General features: G+C 45.1%; 2 long non-coding RNA genes across 2 annotated transcripts in view; one reads left to right on the top strand and one right to left on the bottom strand.

Moving 5' to 3' along the window:
• LOC142655199 (uncharacterized) overlaps window positions 1-8,384 on the bottom strand; it is a 112,583-nt gene extending 104,199 nt beyond the window's left edge. The window contains exons 1-2 of the long non-coding RNA XR_012849446.1: window positions 8,214-8,384; window positions 4,556-4,709 (exon numbers count right to left, since the gene is read on the bottom strand). This is a non-coding gene — a long non-coding RNA (uncharacterized LOC142655199). The remainder of the gene's footprint in view (window positions 1-4,555; window positions 4,710-8,213) is intronic.
• On the top strand, window positions 5,700-19,726 carry LOC142655200 (uncharacterized). The gene is made up of 3 exons (XR_012849449.1): window positions 5,700-5,763; window positions 8,199-8,267; window positions 19,398-19,726. It is a non-coding gene; the product is annotated as an uncharacterized LOC142655200 (long non-coding RNA).
• The last annotated feature ends 1,860 nt before the right edge of the window (window positions 19,727-21,586 follow it).

Genomic DNA, 21,586 nt, shown 5'->3' with positions numbered 1-21,586 from the left:
TATTCTGCTGGGGGAGTCACTGTGTACATACATTACATTACTTATCCTGTACTGATCCTGAGTTACATTATGTATTATACTCCAGAGCTGCACTCACTATTCTGCTGGTGGAGTCACTGTGTACATACATTACATTACTTATCCTGTACTGATCCTGAGTTACATCCTGTATTATACTCCAGAGCTGCACTCACTATTCTGCTGGTGGAGTCACTGTGTGCATACATTACATTACTTATCCTGTACTGATCCTGAGTTATATCCTGTATTATACTCCAGAGCTGCACTCACTATTCTGCTGGTGGAGTCACTGTGTACATACATTACATTACTTATCCTGTACTGATCCTGAGTTATATCCTGTATTATACTCCAGAGCTGCACTCTCTATTCTGCTGGTGGAGTCACTGTGTACATACATTACATTACTTATCCTGTACTGATCCTGAGTTACATCCTGTATTATACTCCAGAGCTGCACTCTCTATTCTGCTGGTGGAGTCACTGTGTACATATATTACATTACTTATCATATTTTATTTAAAAGAGCGATTTTTGTTTGTTTTATTGACTGTGTGATTTCAAAACACAGAAACACATTGAAAGATAATTAACATAGTAAATTTGCTAAACTGTTCTTAGAAATGTGGTAAATATGCTGAAGTTGTATGCAAAGCAGGAAGCCTGTGGAGTAACTTGTATTGCATAGAGCGCCCAGGAATATTTTTTTTACTAATCCAAAATGACTTTACTTGCTATCATGGGGATTCTAGGAATCGTGGCTGACAATGTGAGTAAATAACGGTCTGTCAGCATCACACTGTTTAGTAAGCGCATTTTATGTGCCGCTAATCCCATATTATTCTACATTCAGAATAATTCTGATTGTCTGGGTGTCTGAGAAGAAGGTCTCCACAGAGGTTAGGGGAGGGCGCTAATTTAAGATGGGGCTCAATTGCTAATCTATTCTCACAGGTTTTCTTAGTCATTCCATTGGTCACCTTAGGGATCTCTGAGAGGTGTACAATGAGAGGAGAAGACCCCTTTACTAAATTACATTTTGTCTCTTCTTAAGATTACACCCACCCGCTACCTCCAACATGACCTCAACCCTGTGACAGTCAGACCCTTCCCCAGCAATATAAAGCTATGTAGACGCAGAGGTGCTGTAAACTCCTCTCGAAACTGTCAATTTCAGAATATGTAGTCTGTGATTGGTGGAGATGAGACCCCCATGCAAACCCCCTTGTCTGCTCTCTTGACTGTGCAAAGATATTTATTTTGTTATTTATTATTATTCGGCAAAATGCTGAAAAGTCTTAGGGTCTGTTCACACGGCAGCGTCCGTAACGGCCGAAATTACGGGGCTGTTTCCAGGAGAAAACAGCCCCGTCATTTCAGCCGTAACGGCATGTGCAGGCGCTTGAACGCCGCATCCATTACGGACGTAACTGGAGCTGGATTTCCATGGAGTCCATTGAAAACGGCTCCATTTACGTCTGAAGAAGTGACATGACACTTCTTTGGCGCGGGCGTCTATTTACGCGCCGTCTTTTGACAGCGATGCGTAAAAATACGCCTTGTATGAACAGACAAACGTCAGCCCATTGCTTTCAATGGGCAGATGTTTGTCAACGCTTTCAAGCCGTAATTTTGTACGTAATTCGGGGGTTAAAACGCCCGAATTACGTCCGTAAATAGGCCGTGTGAACATACCCTTACTTTAAATGAATCATTACATATCAAGGGCAGCTATTTGCAGCAGCTCGCTGTACTGGTTTATAGAGGGGGCTCCTGAGTGGGAGACCCTCTCTCTTTGGCATTCCTCACACAGTCTCTTTAACATTTTACTATGACCATTATGTTTTTTTTTATAGTTTTTTTTATAAAAGCTAGTGTTGATCTAGGGCAGTGAAGGGCTTGAAAGGTCATTTCCATCTTAGACATTTGAAGGCATATCCACAATGTATGCCATAAATCTCTTGGACCCGCACTTCCGCAAGACCCCGGTTTCACCGGTGAGGTATCAGCTAGACACAGATTCCAGACAGGGACTATTGGAGAGGGTGAAGTGTTCTATAGGAGCTACAGAAACATCCGAGGAGCGCTTGCTCTGCTTTTTCCAAAACCTCCTGGGGATATGCCATACATTTATAAGTTGGGACTACTCCTTTAAAGATAATATTCCAGGCAGTTGATGGCAGAGAAGGGGTTAATAGTTACATCTCTGGTGGTCTATGATTTTAAGAATGAACCTTCCGTATTGTGCTGAAGCCTACAGGATTTTTTCCACTTGTTCTTCCATCCCAAGATGTGGCTCTAGTTTGCTCAGGCGCAGACACTGAATTACTAGCAGTTATCAGCCAATAACAGAACAGTTTAGACAATCATTAAGGATCTGTGATTGGGTAATTGGAATTATACATTTATAATTTGATATTGAGACCACATACCTCCCAGACGCCAAATCACAGCAGTATGGCATCGTCTAAGGTAGGTCTACCACTGGTAAAATACTTGCAGTGATGGACAACTTGGATCCCTATATGCTAATTTGCTGTAGTTAGCCAATGGGGTGGAGCTAGCTTTCCTGTTTCTGATGCTGACCAATCAGTGCGAGGCAGCTTGAGGGTAGTTCACACACCGTTGGCTAGCTACAGCATATTAGTATAGAGAGAGCCTACACAACAGGGGACCATATCTCTGGATCAGGGAGGGTCCAGGAAAAAACAACAACAGCGCTGGAATCAGGGAGACAGCGCTATTCAGGTCAGTAGACCAGTTCAACTTATATGAATTAGTGACAGGTTCTCTTTAAAAATGCAATTCTCCTATAAACATAAGTTAGTTCAAGTCAAATGCAACTCATTTTATGCTCTTTCTACATCTTTCGAAAATCCATATAATTTTTCCCCATCAACATTTTCAGACCCTTAGATATAAAAATAAAAGATATTGTAATGGCCTGGACTATTGAAGAATAGTCTGTAATTGATAGAGACAATCCATGCAACATGGGAAGAACAGGTAGAGTCAGGACAGGTGGAGAAGTCGAACATGGAGCTGGTGATAGAACCAGAAACATGTCAGGCAAAGGCTGAGTCAATATACAAAAGCCAGAGTGAAAACCAGAAGTTTTACCAAAGTCAAAAACAAGAGATGGCCTGGAACCAAAGCAAGAGAAATAGCCAGAAGTCATAGCAGGACTGGTACCAAATCAAAAGACATAGCCAGAAGTCATAGCCAGGACTTGAACCAAAGCAAGGGACATAGCCAGAAGTCATAGCCAGGACTGGAACCAAACCAAGAGACATAGCCAGAAGTCATAGCAGGACTGGTACCAAATCAAGATATATAACCGCAAGTTATAGCAGGGATTAGAACCAAAGCAGGACACTTAGCCAGATGTCATAGTCAAGACTGGAACCAAAGCAAGAGACATAGCCAGAAGTCATAGCCAGGACTGGTACCAAATCAAGATATATAGCCATAAGTTGTGGCCAGGACTAGAACCAAAGCAGGACACATAGCCAGAAGTCATAGTTAAGAATGGAAGCAAACCAAGGGACATAGTCAGAAGTCATAATCATTCCTGGAACCCAACCAAGACACATAGCCAGAAGTCGTAGCCAAAACTGGGTTATATCCAGGGCTGGAACCAAACCAAGAGACATCGTTCATAGCCAGAAGTTGGACCAAACCAAGAGACCTAGCCAGAAGTCAGAGCCAATACTGGAACCAAACCAAGAAATATAACCAGAAGTCATAGCAAATACTGGAACCAAACCAAGGAATATAACCAGAAGTCATAGCCAATACTGGAACCAAACCAAGGAATATAACCAGAAGTCATAGCCAATACTGGAACCAAACCAAGGAATATAACCAGAAGTCATAGCCAATACTGTAACTAAAACAAGGAACATAACCAGAAGTCATAGCCAATACTGGAACCAAACCAAGGAATATAACCAGAAGTCATAGCCAATACTGTAACTAAAACAAGGAACATAACCAGAAGTCATAGCCAATACTGGAACCAAACCAAGGAATATAACCAGAAGTCATAGCCAATACTGTAACTAAAACAAGGAACATAACCAGAAGTCATAGCCAATACTGGAACCAAACCAAGGAATATAACCAGAAGTCATAGCCAATACTGTAACTAAAACAAGGAACATAACCAGAAGTCATAGCCAATACTGGAACCAAACCAAGGAATATAACCAGAAGTCATAGCCAATACTGGAACCAAACCAAGGAATATAACCAGAAGTCATAGCCAATACTGGAACCAAACCAAGGAATATAACCAGAAGTCATAGCCAATACTGTAACTAAAACAAGGAACATAACCAGAAATCATAGACAATACTGGAACCAAACTAAGGAATATAGCTAGAGGACATAGCCAGGACTAAAACCTAACCAAACAACATAGTCAGAAGTCAAAACCAGAATTAAAGCCTAATGCCATAGACAAGAGGTAAACTAGAGCCATGTACTTGAACCAGAGAGAAAACTACAATCATGGTGCATTTGAGTTACCTACTGTCCAATGATGTCATCGGGTCCCACCTGTCCTCATGGCAATGTGATGCTGGAGTGAGAGGAGTAGAGTGACATGTCACCAGATGATGTAATCAGTCACAGTTATGGGAGGTCAGAAGTGGTTGGGGCCATCAAAAATAATAGTCACTGTCATCCTAGTAGAAGAAGCAGAACAAGTAGGAGTCATTGAAATGAAAGGATTTGGTCAATCATTAACTAATAGAAGGAAAGTCCCTAAAGCAAATTCTAAAGATTTTTGTGACACATGAAATTAGATACATTGTTTTTATTACATATTTGACGCTAATATGTTTTACTCAAAATTTCCATCTTGACTTCATATTCTAATGCAGAAGACTGGACAGTCTACGGATGAGAAGCGACAGGAAATCTATAGTTATTCAGCTGAACGTCTGAACTAACAAGCAGCTCGTCAGACGAAGGGTTAAGTGTTTATGTTGGGGGTAATATCAATGGAAACATCAATAAGAAAATGATTCAATCATGTGGATGAAGCTTTATGTATGGACTTGTGTGGGCACAGGTCATAGGCGCTTCATTACTAAATCGTAATTCCCCAGGAAACACCCCATGAACCAAGACTCTGAGGGATTTACTAGAGAAATTGGTTCAAATCAGACTCTCCGCTGCTTATGAGATTGGACAAGCGCTGATAGAAGTTATTTAACAAAAGCGAGAAAGCTTAATTAATTATGGTCGAATGGTTTCTGAAATTCTACTATTTGGAAACGTTAAATCTCTCCGCGTCTGTTTCTGCAGAGCTCGGGTCTACATGCAATTGTCAATATAGAGAAGAGAATAAATAGCCCATAAAGGATTGAAAAAACATGGCTGCTTTCGTCCTAAAACAGTGCCACACCTGTCTACAGGTTGTATGTGGTAATGCAGCTCAGCCACATTCAGTTCGATGGAGATGATCTGCAATTCCAGACACAACCCATAGACAGGAGTGGCGCTCTTTTTGGTAGAAAACAGTCATGTTTTTCCAATCCTGGTCAACACCTTCAAAGAGCATTTACCCCTTAAAAAAATTTCCCTTCAGTTGTTCCTTATCTGGGAAAGCTTGGTGACATCATAATAGTTGTGTTTGTCAGACTTCGAACTGACAAATCCGCTTCGTTATACAGCAGGGTTGGAATTCTTGCTAAGGACTCTAGTCATCGGCAGCTATTTTCCTCACAGGTCATGGTAATGTCACGATTTTTCTGCGACTTAAGGATGACAATGCCTAAAGGGTGCGTGCACCTAAACATGTCTGGAGATATTATCAATGGGAGTTTTTGTGAACTGAGACCCCCACCGTTGGTTTTAATAAAGGGGCTGCAGTGCTCTAATAAGTGCAGGGTCCTGTTGGCTTCAGTCAGATTTAGGGCTCATGTTCATTACTGTGTTCCTGTTCTGTACAACCTCTGATTTGTGCAGCTCATACCCCAGCGGATGGCATACAACAGAGATATTCAGTAGTATATCCATAAATGACGCTATATGGAGCCATCAAATGGCAGCACATGGCGTGCCTACAGCGCCATAGTACGGAGCATCAGAGACTCTGCGCCTCTCCATACTGACACTGTGCAGACCCCTCTGCCCTACAAGATATTTCCATATTTGTAAGTGAAGCTAGTGAAAATCAATGGGACTACACGAAAATGTTCCATGAGCTGTAGACCTTTGTTCTAGGGATTGGTGGAGGTCTTGGCTCAGTGACCCCCAAATTATAGCAACTCCTGACATATCTTAGTGACTTGTCAAAAAGAGGTTCCAAGATGCAAATGCCCTTTGAAGGATTCCTCCAGTTTTAACTAAATACATATTGTACAATGAAATGTAAAAGTAATTTTCAATTCTTTATCAGTTATAAGTTTGCTGCTTGCTGTCAGTGACTAGGAACGTTCTTGTTTAGATCCAGATGCTGAAAATCTGTCCTGACTTAGTCCTCTTTATAGTTGGGAGTTTGGTATAATCGTATCCAGTGCAGACAATCCTCTGTGAGCTTAATATAGCAACAGAACAAATCTCTTTCCTATTAGTTGCTACAATGTATCAGTGCAGGTCACACGTATCACTCCGGAAGGTTCAGGTCACAAAGGATTGTCTAGACTGGATACAAGAGTATTTAATCCTAAATCGTGACTAGGTCTGTACTAGTTTTCCGCCTCTGGGTGTTCATTTTCACTGATAGCAAGCATAGATCTTGAAAATGTTAAGGAATTCAATCTATTAAAAAGTTCCAGAACTTTTCATTGTACGGTGGTTACGTTTTATTTACATGAAAACAGAAAACCTTTTTAAATATTGATTTTATTCTTACATTTAATAATGACTTCTGAGAAACATAAACATCCTAAAGGGTTTGTGCACACACACTAATTACGTCCGTAATTGACGGACGTATTTCGGCCGCAAGTCCCGGACCGAACACAGTGCAGGGAGCCGGGCTCCTAGCATCATACTTATGTACGATGCTAGGAGTCCCTGCCTCGCTGCAGGACAACTGTCCCGTACTGTAATCATGTTTTCAGTACGGGACAGCAGTTCCACGGAGAGGCAGGGACTCCTATCATCGTACATTACTATGATGCTAGGAGCCCGGCTCCCTGCACTGTGTTCGGTCCACTACTTGCGGCCGAAATACGTCCGTCAATTACGGACGTAAATAGTGTGTGTGCACATACCCTAAGGGTATGTTCACACGGCCTATTTACGGACGTAAATCGGGCGTTTTTGCCCCGAATTACGCCCGAAAATAGCGCCTCAATAGCGCTGACAAACATCTGCCCATTGAAAGCAATGGGCAGACGTTTGTCTGTTCACACGAGGCGTATATTTACGCGCCGCTGTCAAACGACGGCGCGTAAATAGACGCCCGCGTAGAAGAAGTGACCTGTCACTTCTTTGGCCGTAATTGGAGCCGCTATTCATTGACTCCAATGAATAGCAGCGCTAATTACGGCCGTAATTGACGCGGCGTTCAAGCGCCTGCACATGCCGGTACGGCTGAAATTACGGGGATGTTTTCAGGCTGAAACATCCCCGTAATTTCAGCCGTTACGGACCCCCGCCGTGTGAACATACCCTAAGGGTATGTTCACACGGCGGGGGTCCGTAACGGCTGAAATTAGCGGCCGTAATTAGCGCTGCTATTCATTGGAGTCAATGAATAACGGCTCCAATTACGGCCAAAGAAGTGACAGGTCACTTCTTCTACGCGGGCGTCTATTTACGCGCCGTCATTTGACAGCGGCGCGCAAATATACGCCTCGTGTGAACAGACAAACGTCTGCCCATTGCTTTCAATGGGCAGATGTTTGTCAGCGCTATTGAGGCGCTATTTTCAGACGTAATTCGGGGCAAAAACGCCCGAATTACGTCCGTAAATAGGCCGTGTGAACATACCCTAACTGTTCCACTTCCTTTGCGACAAGAATCTCCATCGGAGCTGAAATGTCCCTAAGATTTCATCATTTCATATTCCTGAAGTGGCTGCATTAGGAAATGTGGAAATTGCCTGTGAGACTTTCTGTCTCCCTCACTAATAATGTCTAAAATAAAATCTGCGCATAGGTGGAATAAAAAAGTTTTGTGGAACTTTATACAAACTGTCAAAACTTTCTTTTGAATAGTGATTAGTGTCTCACCCTGCTGGAGATCAGGGAGCTGACGATGCAAATAAGAGGAATTTCAGCACCAAGGTCAGATCCCTTCATTCAGATGGCAGCCATAAAATGAATGAGCTGGAGAGTCCAACCTCACAGCACAGTTCAATGCACCAGATTTATCAAAGACGCCGAGCTAGAGAGCGCTGCGAGTAATGTCTGCCGACCCCTGTCTGAGGAATCAAATATTAACAGATGAGACACTCACCTCATAGGCTCACCGCTCATGTATATTCAAAGCTTTATACGCCATAGCCATGACATTAATATAAGGGTGTGTGTGTATATATATATATAATTTACTTTCATCTGGAAACAGGACTGTGGACACTGAGCAGCAGACCCGTCCTTGTAAAGCCTTAGGAAACCTTTGCTGGTGTTGATTCGCTGATTAGAGTGTCACACCACGAGGCGACAATTTGCAACTTTTACCCAAAATTAAAATTTTCTGAGAGACTTAATTTTGGGTTTTCATTAACTGTTGCCATAATCTTCAATATTAAAATAAAAAAATACTGGAAATAGACCCCTCTGTGTGTAATGAATCTATAGAACATAGAGAGACACTTTTTGAAATGAATTACTGAAGTGAATTAGCTTTTTGCTGATATTCTAATTCATTGAGATGGAGTAGTGTATATGTGTGTGTGTTACTGTTGTAGCAGAGCTGAATATGTTATCGAAATGTTTTCCTTCTGCGTCATGCTGACTCATTGTTATGCAGCAGGTTTACCTCTGGTCTAATGTAAAACCACGAACATCACGACGGAATATCATAAATCAAGCTTTGTAGCACTAAAGGACAGACATGTAGCAGAGTGTTTCAGAGTTTTATGGAAAACTACAGCTAAGCAAATTGTGATGTCACCATCAAATGACAAACTCAGCTATACAATATCCGTTTTAGGCCTTATTTACACAAGCGTATTTCACGTCTCGTGAAAATCACTCACGTCGCACAGACCTATGGAAGTGAATGGGGTCATTTAGACATTTCGTATTTTTCAGGCAGCGTGTGTCCGCTGCGTGAAACTCACTGCATGTCCTATACTTGAGCGTTTTTTGCGCATCACGCACCCATTGAGGTCAATGGGTGCGTGAAAATCACGGACAACACACGGACGCACATCCGTGTGCTGTGCGTGATTCGCGCAGCTGTTGCTCAAGAAATGAAGGGAAAAATAAAAACACTTCCTTTATTTCATTTTGTATACATCAAAACCACGTGACATAAGGATGCCATATGCACGAAAATAACGCAAACACGCACCAAACACTGAAGACATACCGAAATGCACCGCGCGCAAAGCACTGCGTTTTTTACGCGCGCAAAATGCACACGTTTGTGTGAATTAGACCTTACAGTGATGATTAGATAGATAGATAGATAGATAGATAGATAGATAGATAGATAGATAGATAGATAGATAGATAGATAGATAGATAGATAGATAGATAGATAGATAGATAGGATAGATAAGATAGATAAAATAGATTAGATAGATTAGATAGATTAGATAGATTAGATAGATTAGATAGATTAGATAGATAGATTAGATAGATTAGATAGATAGATAGATAGATAGATATGAGATAGAGAGATAGATAGATAGATAGATAGATAGATAGATAGATAGATAGATAGATAGATCTCCAGCCCGTCCTACACAGCGCCGCTCATTACAAGGTATATGGACACACAATGACGTCCTTTATAATCAGCAGCTGGAATATTCAAGGCCTCAACGCCTCAGCCTTTGGATGCAAAATTAACGATCCAGACTTCATCCAAAGACTGAAAAATATCGATATACAAATCCTCCTGGAAACATGGACTAGGACAGAGAATGAGTCCCTGGTGCCCACTGGATACAGGGAAATCTCTGTCCCCGCCCTGAAAAATAAACACATCAAGCAGGGTCGGTGTTCAGGAGGAATATTAGTCTGGTACAAGGAGGAGCTCCATGAGCAGATCAAAGCCGTGAAGCGAGGAGACAGCCACATCTGGATAAGAATAGGCAGCTCCATCCTCACCTCTCAGTCTGACATGTATCTCTGCGCAACGTACATCGCACCGCCAGAGTCCCCGTACTCCAACCCAGACAGCTTTGAGATTATACAAAGGGAAGCCGCCCATTTCCAGACCCTGGGCAGCGTTCTCATCTACGGAGACCTCAATGCAAGAACGGGGAGAGATAAAGACTACCTGACCAATGATGGAAATATCTTCATCTTTGGAGCAGAGGCGACTGTCATAACTCCCTACAGAAAGAGAGAAACAGCTATGACAGCACCGTCAACAAAAGCGGGAAAAAACTACTGAATCTATGTCGAAGCTTAGGACTCCACATACTGAATGGCCGCACCAAGGGAGACTCTTTAGGAAGGTATACACTAAACTCCCATGTAGGCAGCAGTGTAGTAGACTATGCCATCACGGACATGGACCCCGCAAACATTGGCGCACTCATAGTCACTCCACAAACGCACCTGTCAGATCACAACCAATTACTTCTATACATCAAATCCACAACCAAACCATCTGCACAAAAACCACATCAAACCGGCCTCTTCAACCTGCCCCCATCTTATAAATGGTCCAAAACGTCAACTATAAAATATAAAGAGACAATGAACAGACCAGAAGTGCAGGAGATGCTTCACAACCTCTACAACAAGGTGTATGAGACAAGCCCAGGAGGGGTCAATCAGGCCGTAAATGACCTCAATAATATATTCTATACCATGGCAGAGAAGTCTGACCTGAAAAGATGTGACTACAAGAGGCCACAAGAAATACATCCTAACGGTTGGTTTGACCGTGAGTGCAAAGAAGTACGGAAGACCCTAAGAAATGCCTCAAATAAGAAGCACCGAGACCCAAACAACACCGGTCTGAAGGAGGCCTACAGCAACATACAGAGGCAATACAAGACCATCCTCCGAAAGAAAAAACAAAGGCACATCTCCACCAAACTTACCCAACTCCAAGATGCCCTCCATGACAACTCGTTCTGGGAATTATGGAAACACATGGGCAAAAATTGCAAGAAAAACAACCTTCATATTCAAAATGGCAACATCTGGCTCCAATATTTCAGGGACCTCTACAAAGATATCCCGAAAGAAGAACAAAGCCAAGAACAAAAACAAATAATATCAAAATTGAAGGCGATGGAGGAAACACTTAAAGATTCTCAAAACCCCCTGGATACACCAATAACACTGCAAGAAGTAACAGAGAGAACCTCAGACATAAGGTGTAAAAAATCCAGCGGCCTAGACAGAATCTCACCAGAAATGATAAAACACAGCCCGCCAGAAATACAGGCCGCAATAGTCAAACTATTTAATATAGTGCTGAGTGCCGGCTACTTCCCGCAAATCTGGAACCAAGGCCTTATAACACCAATCCACAAGAGTGGGGACAGGTACGACCCGGCCAACTACCGAGGGATATGTGTCAGCAGCAACCTGGGGAAACTGTTCAACAGCATCCTGAATAAGAGAATCCTCAGCTTCCTCACCCAGCACAATGTCCTCCACCAAAGCCAAGCTGGGTTCATGCCAAACCACTGCACCACTGACCACATCTACACCCTGCGCAGCCTCATCAAGAGCCACGTCCACAATACAAAGCATGGGAAGATTTACGCCTGTTTTGTGGACTTTAAGAAGGCCTTTGACTCAGTGTGGCACCCGGGCCTATTCCTGAAACTGCTGGAGAGCGGAATAGGAGGTAAAACCTATGACGTCATCAGAAGCTCCTACACAGAGAACAGATGCAGCGTGAAGGTGAACGGGAGAAGAACGGCTGATTTCCAGCAGAGCCGAGGAGTCAGACAAGGCTGCAGCCTCAGTCCAACGCTCTTCAACATCTACATCAATGAACTGGCCACAGCTCTGGAATCCTCCTCAGCACCAGGTCTCGCCCTCCATGACACCCAGGTGAAATTCCTGCTGTATGCAGATGACCTTCTGTTACTATCACCAACCGAGAAAGGTCTCCAAGACAACCTGCAAATCCTAGAAAAATTCAGCTCCACGTGGGCACTACCCATCAATGCCAAGAAAACCAACATCATGGTGTTCCAGAAGAGAAACTCAAAATCCCCCAGGCACCCGACCTTCACACTAAATAACGCCACAATCACAGCGACCGACAGGTACACTTACCTGGGCCTAGAAATCAACCAATCAGGAAGCTTTAAACAAGCCATAGAGATTCTGAAAGACAAGGCGTGCAAAACCTTCTATGCCATCAGACGAAAACTCTATCATCTCAAACCACCAGTGACGGTCTGGCTGAAAATCTTTGACTCCATCATCTCCCCAATCCTCCTGTATGCCAGTGAAGTCTGGGGTCCGGACACATACCCAGACTGGTCAAGGTGGGATTCCAGCCCAACAGAAATCTTCCACCTAGAATTCTGCAAACACCTTCTCCAAGTCCATCGGAGCACCTCAAATAGTGCCTGTCGGGCAGAACTGGGCAGATTCCCACTACACCTCACAATCCAGAAGAGGGCGCTATCATTCTGGGCCCATCTACACAGCAGCAGGCAAAGTTCCTATCACCATAAAGCCCTGTTACACCAAGGGGTCCCAGGTAAACCAGGCCCCCCAGAACATCTCACCCTGACCCGGCCTGAAGAAAATGTCACCCAGCGCAGCCTCACAAAAGCCGAAATCAAGAAGACAATAAACAAAGGCCAAGAGGAATATATCAGTGACTGGAGGAACGACATAAAGACATCCCAGAAACTGACAATATACCGGAGTCTACAGCGGGAATATAAACTGGCGCCATATCTGGAGAAACTGCCAAACCCCAGAGACAGACAGATCCTGAGCCGCTACAGACTGAGCGCCCACAACCTGCTCATCGAATCCGGGCGCCACAGACAGACCTACAAGCCCAGGGAGAGCCGACTGTGCCAACGGTGCGACCAGGAGGCCGTGGAGGATGAGGCCCACTTCCTGCTACACTGCTCCAAATACTCAGCAGTGAGGGACACTCACTTCAGGAGACTCTCTGATCTCTTACCGGACTTCAGCTCCATGGAAGAGCAAGAGAAACTCTACATCCTGCTGGGTGAAGAGGAAACCACAGTGGGCACAGCGGCACAATATGTCACTGCATGCCATAAACTGAGAGAGACATGATATGCCATGGACTTGTATAACCCCGACCCTAGATGTGTCCCTATCCCCCAATCCCTCAGTCCCTATCCCTCATTCCCTTACTTCTTACTTGCTTTGGCAATGCTAATATGTATTTGGTCCTGCCAATAAAGCTTCTTTGAATTGAGATAGATAGATAGATAGATAGATAGATAGATAGATAGATAGATAGATAGATAGATAGATAGATAGATAGATAGATAGATAGATAGATAGATAGATAGATAGATAATAGAAAGAAAGATTCCTATTTGATCATGTTTACAGGTATTACTTTGATAACAGTTGTTTGTTTTCCTTCTATAAACAGTAATAATAATAATACTAATAATAATAATAATGATAATAATAATAATGATAATATGTTACTTTGTTGCTGATCCTCATTATTATTTTGCGCTCTGTCTGTAGAGCCGTCTCTACGGTGAGTTACAGGATAATGTATATGGACGAGGAGGGACTTTTCCTGGACGTCCATGATGTGCGCTGTTCATCTCCGCTCCGTCTCCTGAGCAGCTCTTGGGGAGACGCCGGCCATGAACGCTGACTTATGTGTTTTCTTCCTGGGATCATAAAGCAATAGATTGAACTTTCATTTCCTCGTATATATTTTGCCAGTAAAATACCCTGGAAATGATTTCATTTTATGAGCCACTGGCACGTTAATAAAAGCCACAATATTTATTTCTTCCAGAGCCCGTGGTCGGGCAGTGACATGAGGAGCGGAGGATCCTCCCGTCACACATGGGACATTAGGAGGGGGGTAGTACTTAGAGGCGATGTCCTGATATGTGACGGTTCTTTATCATCTGTCATGTCTGGTGGCTGAAGCTTCGCCCTCCTCTTCTCATAAAACACAGTCCTGTCTTTATGATGTTTTTTATTTGTTATCTCTGGGAAAATTTTTGTTTTCAAGCCACAGAGGAAAAGTCATTCGGAAAGCTGCAAAAGCATTAAGGCCCCATATAAATCAGTGACAGCCATCATACATAGACTCCAGCACTTATAATATCCCCCCTGAATTGACCCAGGCAAGATACACTGTGTTATAACTAGTGCAGGGCCTGAAGGGGCGGAGCATGACACTTCACAGAACACTAAAGAGAGAATCCCACTTACCCCCACATTAACTTTACTGATGTGTCTTGAGAGTGAATAGACATCACCTCCAGCCAGGACGTGATGTTTATTCACACTTCCGAAACGTCGGTAAAGTTTTTGTGGGACTTACTCACACAGCGCAGCGTGATCTTGCGAGATTACGATGTGCTGTCATTCACAGCTTGATCTCGTGAGATAACGCAGTGCTGTGATTGAGGCCTCATTTACACGAGCGTAATATACGCGCGTGCGACGCGCGTGCTTTTCACGCGGGTCGCACGGACCTATACAAGTCTATGGGGGCATGCAGACAGTCCGTGAGTTTTGCTCAGCGTGAGTGCGCTGAAAAAAACTCACGACATGTTCTAAAAATCTGCGTTTTTGAAGTCAATGGGTGCGTGAAAACCACGAAGGTCGCACGGAAGCACTTCCGTGCGAACTGCGTGATTCGCGCAAGAGCTGTCAAACTGAATGTAAACAGAAAAGCACCACGTTTCCACCACTTTTCTGTTTACAAACATCCGAACGGAGTGTCTTAGACATGAGCGAACCGAACTTTACCGGGTTCGGCCGAACTCATTTTGACCGAACCCGGCAGGAGACAGTCACTGTGCAGGGTGCTGAAAGAGTTAAACTGGTTCAGCACCCTGGACAGTGACTTCCGATTCCAATATACGTGAACGTGTAAAAAAAAAAAAAGTTCTGACTTACCGATAACTCCCGGCTTCTTCCTCCAGTCTGACCTCCCGGGATGACAATTCAGTCCAAGTGACAGCTGCAGCCAATCACAAGCCAAGCACAGGCTGCAGCCAAGCACAGGCTGCAGCGGTCACATGGACTGCCGCGTCATCCAGGGAGGTGGGGCCAGATGTCAAGAGAGCCGAGTCACCAAGGACGCGTCACCAAGGACGCGTCACCAAGGCAACGGCCGGGAAGTTCTCGGTAAGTACGAACCTCTTTTTTTTTAAACAGGTTACTCGATATGGTGATCGGAATTCACTGTCGAGGGTGCTGAAAGAGTTACTGCCGATCAGTTAACTCTTTCAGCACCATGGACAGTGACTGACGTCGACTAGCCTCATCTCTATGATGGCGGCTGCGCGAAAATCACGCAGCCGCGCATCATACACGGATGACGCACGGAGCTGTCAAGTGCCTTTTGCGCACGCAAAACGCTGCGTTTTTTGCGCGTGCAAAACGCACACGCTCGTGTAAATGAGGCCTAAGTCCCACACAAACTTTACCGAAGTGAATAGATATTGCGTCCTGACTGCGTCCTGACTCTCAAGACACTTCAGTAAAGTTAATGTGTGAGTAAGTGACAGAATAGCGTGATCTCGCTAGATCACACTGTGCTGAGTACAAATGGACATGAATGGAGAGAATTGTATGACGCTGATTGGTCACTGATTGATCACTGATTGGTCAGCGTCATACACTTCTCTTTACAACGGCCATTTGGTAAAAAGGTAAAAAACGTCCAGTTGTCTATTAAGAAAGACATTAGCATAATTATAAAATTGCTCATAACTTGCTCAAAAATTATTGTTTTTCAAAATAAAACACCTGTTATCTACATTACAGCGCCGATCACATGATGTAGGAAGGAGATAGGGCACTTATAATCTGGTGACTCGGCCATTGCAGTATGTTCCACTTCTTTGCCTTATAAACTCCTGGGTTGCTTTCGCAGAATGTTGTTTTGAGTCATGGTCCATCTGTCCTGTGAAGCGACGTCCAATCAACCTGCTGCATGTGGTGGAATCTGAGCAGAAAGTAAATCCCTGAACACTTCAGAATTCATCCGGCTGCTTCTGCCTTCAGTGACATCATCAATAAACACTGGTGACCCAGTGCCAGGCAGCCATGCATGCCCATGCCATCACACTGCCCCCACCATGCCATCACACTGCCTCCACCATGCTATCACACTGCCTCCACCATGCCATCACACTGCCTCCACCATGCCATCACCCTGCCTCCACCATGCCATCACACTGCCTCCACCATGCCATCACACTGCCTCCACCATGCCATCACACTGCCTCCACCATGCCATCACACTGCCTCCACCATGCCATCACCCTGCCTCCACCATGCCATCACACTGCCTCCACCATGCCATCACACTGCCTCCACCATGCCATCACACTGCCTCCACCATGCAATCACACTGTGCCCACCATACCATCACACTGCCCCCACCATGTCATCACACTGCCCCCACCATATCATCACACTGCCCCCACCATGCCATTACACTGCCTCCACCATGCCATCACACTGCCCCCGCCATGCCATCACACTGCCTCCACCATGCCATCACACTGCCCCCACCATGCCATCACACTGCCCCCACCATGCCATCACATTGCCTCCACCATGCCATCACACTGCCCCCACCATGCCATCACACTGCCCCCACCATGCCATCACACTGCCTCCACCATGCCATCACACTGCCTCCACCATGCCATCACACTGCGCCCACCATGCCATCACACTGACCCCACCATGTCATCACACTGCCCCCACCATGCCTTTACACTGCCTCCACCATGCCATCACACTGCCCCCGCCATGCCATCACACTGCCTCCACCATGCCATCACACTGCCTCCACCATGCCATCACACTGCCTCCACCATGCCATCACACTACCTCCACCATGCCATCACACTGCCCCCACCATGCCATCACACTGCCTCCACCATGCCATCACACTGCCTCCACCATGCCATCACACTGACCCCACCATGCCATCACACTGCCTCCACCATGCCATCACACTGCCTCCACCATGCCATCACACTGCCTCCACCATGCCATCACACTACCCCCACCATGCCATCACACTGCCCCCGCCATGCCATCACACTGCCTCCACCATGCCATCACACTGCCCCCACCATGCCATCACACTGACCCCACCATGCCATCACACTGCCTCCACCATGCCATCACACTGCCCCCACCATGCCATCACACTGCCCCCACCATGCCATCATACTGCCTCCACCAAGCCATCACACTGCCTCCACCATGTCATCACACTGCCCCCACCATATCATCACACTGCCCCCACCATGCCATCACACTGCCTCCACCATGCCATCACATTGTGCCCACCATGCCATCATACTGCCCCCACCATGTCATCACACTGCCCCCACCATGCCATTACACTGCCTCCACCATGCCATCACACTGCCCCCGCCATGCCATCACACTGCCTCCACCATGCCATCACACTGCCCCACCATGTCATTACACTGCCTCCATAATGCAATTACACTGATCCCACCATGCCATCACACTGCCTCCACCATGCCATCACACTGCCTCCACCATGCCATCACACTGCCCCCACCATGCCATCACACTGCCCCCACCATACCATCACACTGCCCCCACCATTCCATCACACTGCCCCCACCATGCCATCACACTGCCTCCACCATGCCATCACACTGCCCCCGCCATGCCATCACACTGCCTCCACCATGCCATCACACTGCCCCCACCATACCATCACACTGCCCCCACCATACCATCACACTGCCCCCACCATACCATCAGACTGCCCCCACCATGCCATCACACTGCCCCCACCATACCATCACACTGCCCCCACCATATTGTACAGAGGATGTGGTGGCTTCGGATCATGAGCTGTTCCGAGCCTTCTCCATACTTTCTTCCTCACATCATTCTGGTCCAGGTTGATCTTAGTTTCGCTTCTTTACATGTTGTTTGGTAAAGTCTAATGTGGCCTTTCTATGTTTGAGGCTGATTAATGGTTTGCACCTTGTGATGAACCCTCTGTATTTGCTCTCATGATGTCTTCTCTTTATGGTAGACTTAGATACTGATACACCTACTTCCAGGTTCTTCACTTGGGTAGATTTTGTGAAGGTGTTTTTGTTCGCCATGGAAAGGATTCTGCGATCATCCACCACTGTTGTCTTCTGTGGATGTCCAGGCCTTCTGCAGTTCCTGAGATCTCCAGTGCGCTCTTGTTTTTCAAGAATGTACCAAAGTGTTGATTTGGCCACTCCTAACATTTGTGCTTCTCTCTGATGGATTTCTTAATTTTTTTATATCCTAACGATGGTCGGTGTCACTTGCATTGAGAGCTCCTTTGACCTCATGTTGTGGGTTCACTGCAGATAACCAGAATTTTATCATGTCATTTTTATGGCTGTGTAAAGGGAAGCTGAGGTTTTGGAGCTCTGTATATCAATCACAGCTACAACCCCCTATCAAGATATATTACAAAATGAATCAGAATATAATTTTGGGCCAATTCTCTTGCCGTTAGGGCACATTGGGGAGAATTGAGTTTATTATGAAGTTTTTTTTTGTGTTTTTGTATTATGAACTTTGATGAACTCGTTGCACTTTATGGCCTGTAGAATTAATGTGTCGATCAATGTATTGGAGAAACAGACACCGGGATGAATGCGCTGATGCCCAGACGTCACTGACAGACGGGCCCTGGACTGAATCCTAATGGAGTCCTTATATCTTTTTCCATTTACTTTAACAATAAGTTTCTACTGGATAGACACCGGCCACCGGTGACATGTTTTATCTGTAGGCCGGAGGAGCCATAAAGCAGCGCGGGGCTCAGGTGACTGACTGCATCCCCGGGAATTACAGCTGACTAACCAATGTTTATGCGGTGTTTAGTGCAATAAATTATAAGGACAGCAATATGTCAATGTCTGGATGAATAATTCAACAATCAACATGGCTTATTTAAATTTAGCTTAACCTTTTCTTCTGATGAGTTGCAGGAGAAGAATAATTGGCTCAATTAAATTTTAATTTGAAAAATGTTGCATTCTGCAAAGTTTTACATTCAAGTTTCTCTTTCAGGAAAACATCTGCCAAACCAATCCAGGGTTATTGAAACTTTTGTGGAAACCATTGGAAGATCGGGCATGATTGGTCCTTGGAGAAGTTCTTGTCTACCACGGCCTGATGACTTTTAAGGACACTTCATGAATTCCACCTGGGAACCCTGTTTCATATTATCCCTTTGTTACTATGTTTCTATTGATCATCGTATTAACCCTCTTAGCCCTGTGCGATCAATTTCTATGGCCGAACAGCCCCCCTGCCCCGCTTAGTCGGACTCCATGTATATAGAAATCATATCCCCTAGAAGCCTTGTCTCCTTATACCTATGAACATACAGATTCCGATGGAGCATGCCACTATTTTTTTTGCCTAATTTGTATGGAATCAGACAGTAAAAAAACTTCTATAGAATATCTAAACCATAGGGATATAGCGTAGAGGGCTCATGGACCTCTGGGGTAGCTCAGTTACAGCTCCATACAAGTCTGAGCCATAATATGGCCGTGTGCATGAGCCCTTAAAGGGTAACTAGACTTTCAGAAAACTTCTGATATGTTATAGTTACACGTCAGAAGTTTTGATCGGTGGGGGTCCGAGCACTGAGACCCCCACTGATCGTTAAAACGAAGAGGCAGAAGCGCTCGGGTGATCGCTGAGCCGCTTGGTTTCTGATCGTCCTTTCTTGGAAAGCTGATTGGTGTACGGGGTCATAGACTTTCTATTGAGTCCGTACACTGTTACATCGGCTTTCCGAGAAAAGACGATCAGAAACCAAGTGGCTCAGTGCTCACCCGAGTGCTACTGCCTCTTCGTTTTAGCGATCGGTGGGGGTCTCAGTGCTTGGACCCCCACCGATCAAAACTTCTGACATGTCACAATGACATGTCAGAAGTTTTCTGAAAGTTTAGTTACACTTTAATATTTTATGGAACTAGATATGTGGCCTTACCCCACAAAGGCAATTTCGAAAATATTCTTATGCCCGAAGAAATAGAAGAAAAGATCTTGGGCTGACAGCGCAGGACCAAAGAAACTTGCAGTCAGATTTTGGGTTTCTGCAAACCTCACCCACAAGGTCCATGACTGTGAGACGTGAAAGCCATTGAAGACATCAAATGGAGCCTTCTACTTTAGGGGATCTAGAACAATGTCCTCTGACACTTGGGGTTCCCCAGACAGGTGGTATTGGGAGACTTGGCTAAGGGGGGGGGGGATCTGATGAACTTTACCGGAGAGATCACTTGTGCAGCAATTCTAACTGTACCGGGGCGTTGAGAGAAAGGACTTTCACTGCCAATGGGGTATCTGAGTCTAGGACTGGATCCCACCATGCACTGCCATTTTTTACATAACTATATGAAGAGACGGCTGCGAAATACAAACCACAAAGTGTAATATAAGGTGTAGTAAAAAAAAAAAAGTACTGAAATTCTGACCCTGACCCTAAACCCCCCCCCCCCTCCTTCCAGCCCAGTGAGATAGGGCCAGCAATAAAACACCAAGGAAGAAGGAAGATGCTGCAAATGATGACGAGTGCTCCCCCTGCCATACTGACCTGAAGGAGCCGGATTGACCTCAGAACATGTAGGTCATCCGATGATAATGAATTTGAGATAACCATTCTTGGCCATGGTATTCAATGATATTCTGAATTCCAAATCCAAGAGGGCAGCGATCATCTATCATTTCTCTTCGTTTCGTCCTTGGTATATGGAGAAGCTTCGTGCGCACCTACAATGCCGTTAGGTATCAAGAGAATCTCACTCCTGTCACATTGAGAGAAAGGGCCGACATTCTTGTTCCTACAACACTCCTTAGGCCTCCGGTCATCCGCGGGACGTCCGCAATCACGGACCGTGCACACAGAAGACGTGCATTCATTTCAATGAGCCCGGAACGCAAATGCGAACTGTATAATAACGTGTCCTATTTTTTGTGTGGTTCATGCTCAGGGCAATGCACGGACCGTCGTGTGCATTGGCCCATAGGAAAGCATGTGTTCCGCAATTGTGGATAGTATATGGCTGCAAAACTGCGGTGGTGTGCATGACGCCTTACTGTCTATGTTTTCAACAGGGGTGAAGCTATAAGGGACGCAGACTTAACAGTGGCTCCAGGGTCCTGGTGTCTGAGGGGGCACAAACGCCCTTCTGCCATATAAGAAGACGCCAGTGTTATAAATGGCACATGGTAGATGGAGTCCT

Source organism: Rhinoderma darwinii, chromosome 6 (genome assembly GCF_050947455.1).
Source record: "Rhinoderma darwinii isolate aRhiDar2 chromosome 6, aRhiDar2.hap1, whole genome shotgun sequence".
Lineage (NCBI taxonomy): Eukaryota > Metazoa > Chordata > Amphibia > Anura > Rhinodermatidae > Rhinoderma > Rhinoderma darwinii.
This window is presented reverse-complemented; position numbering and strand designations above follow the sequence as displayed.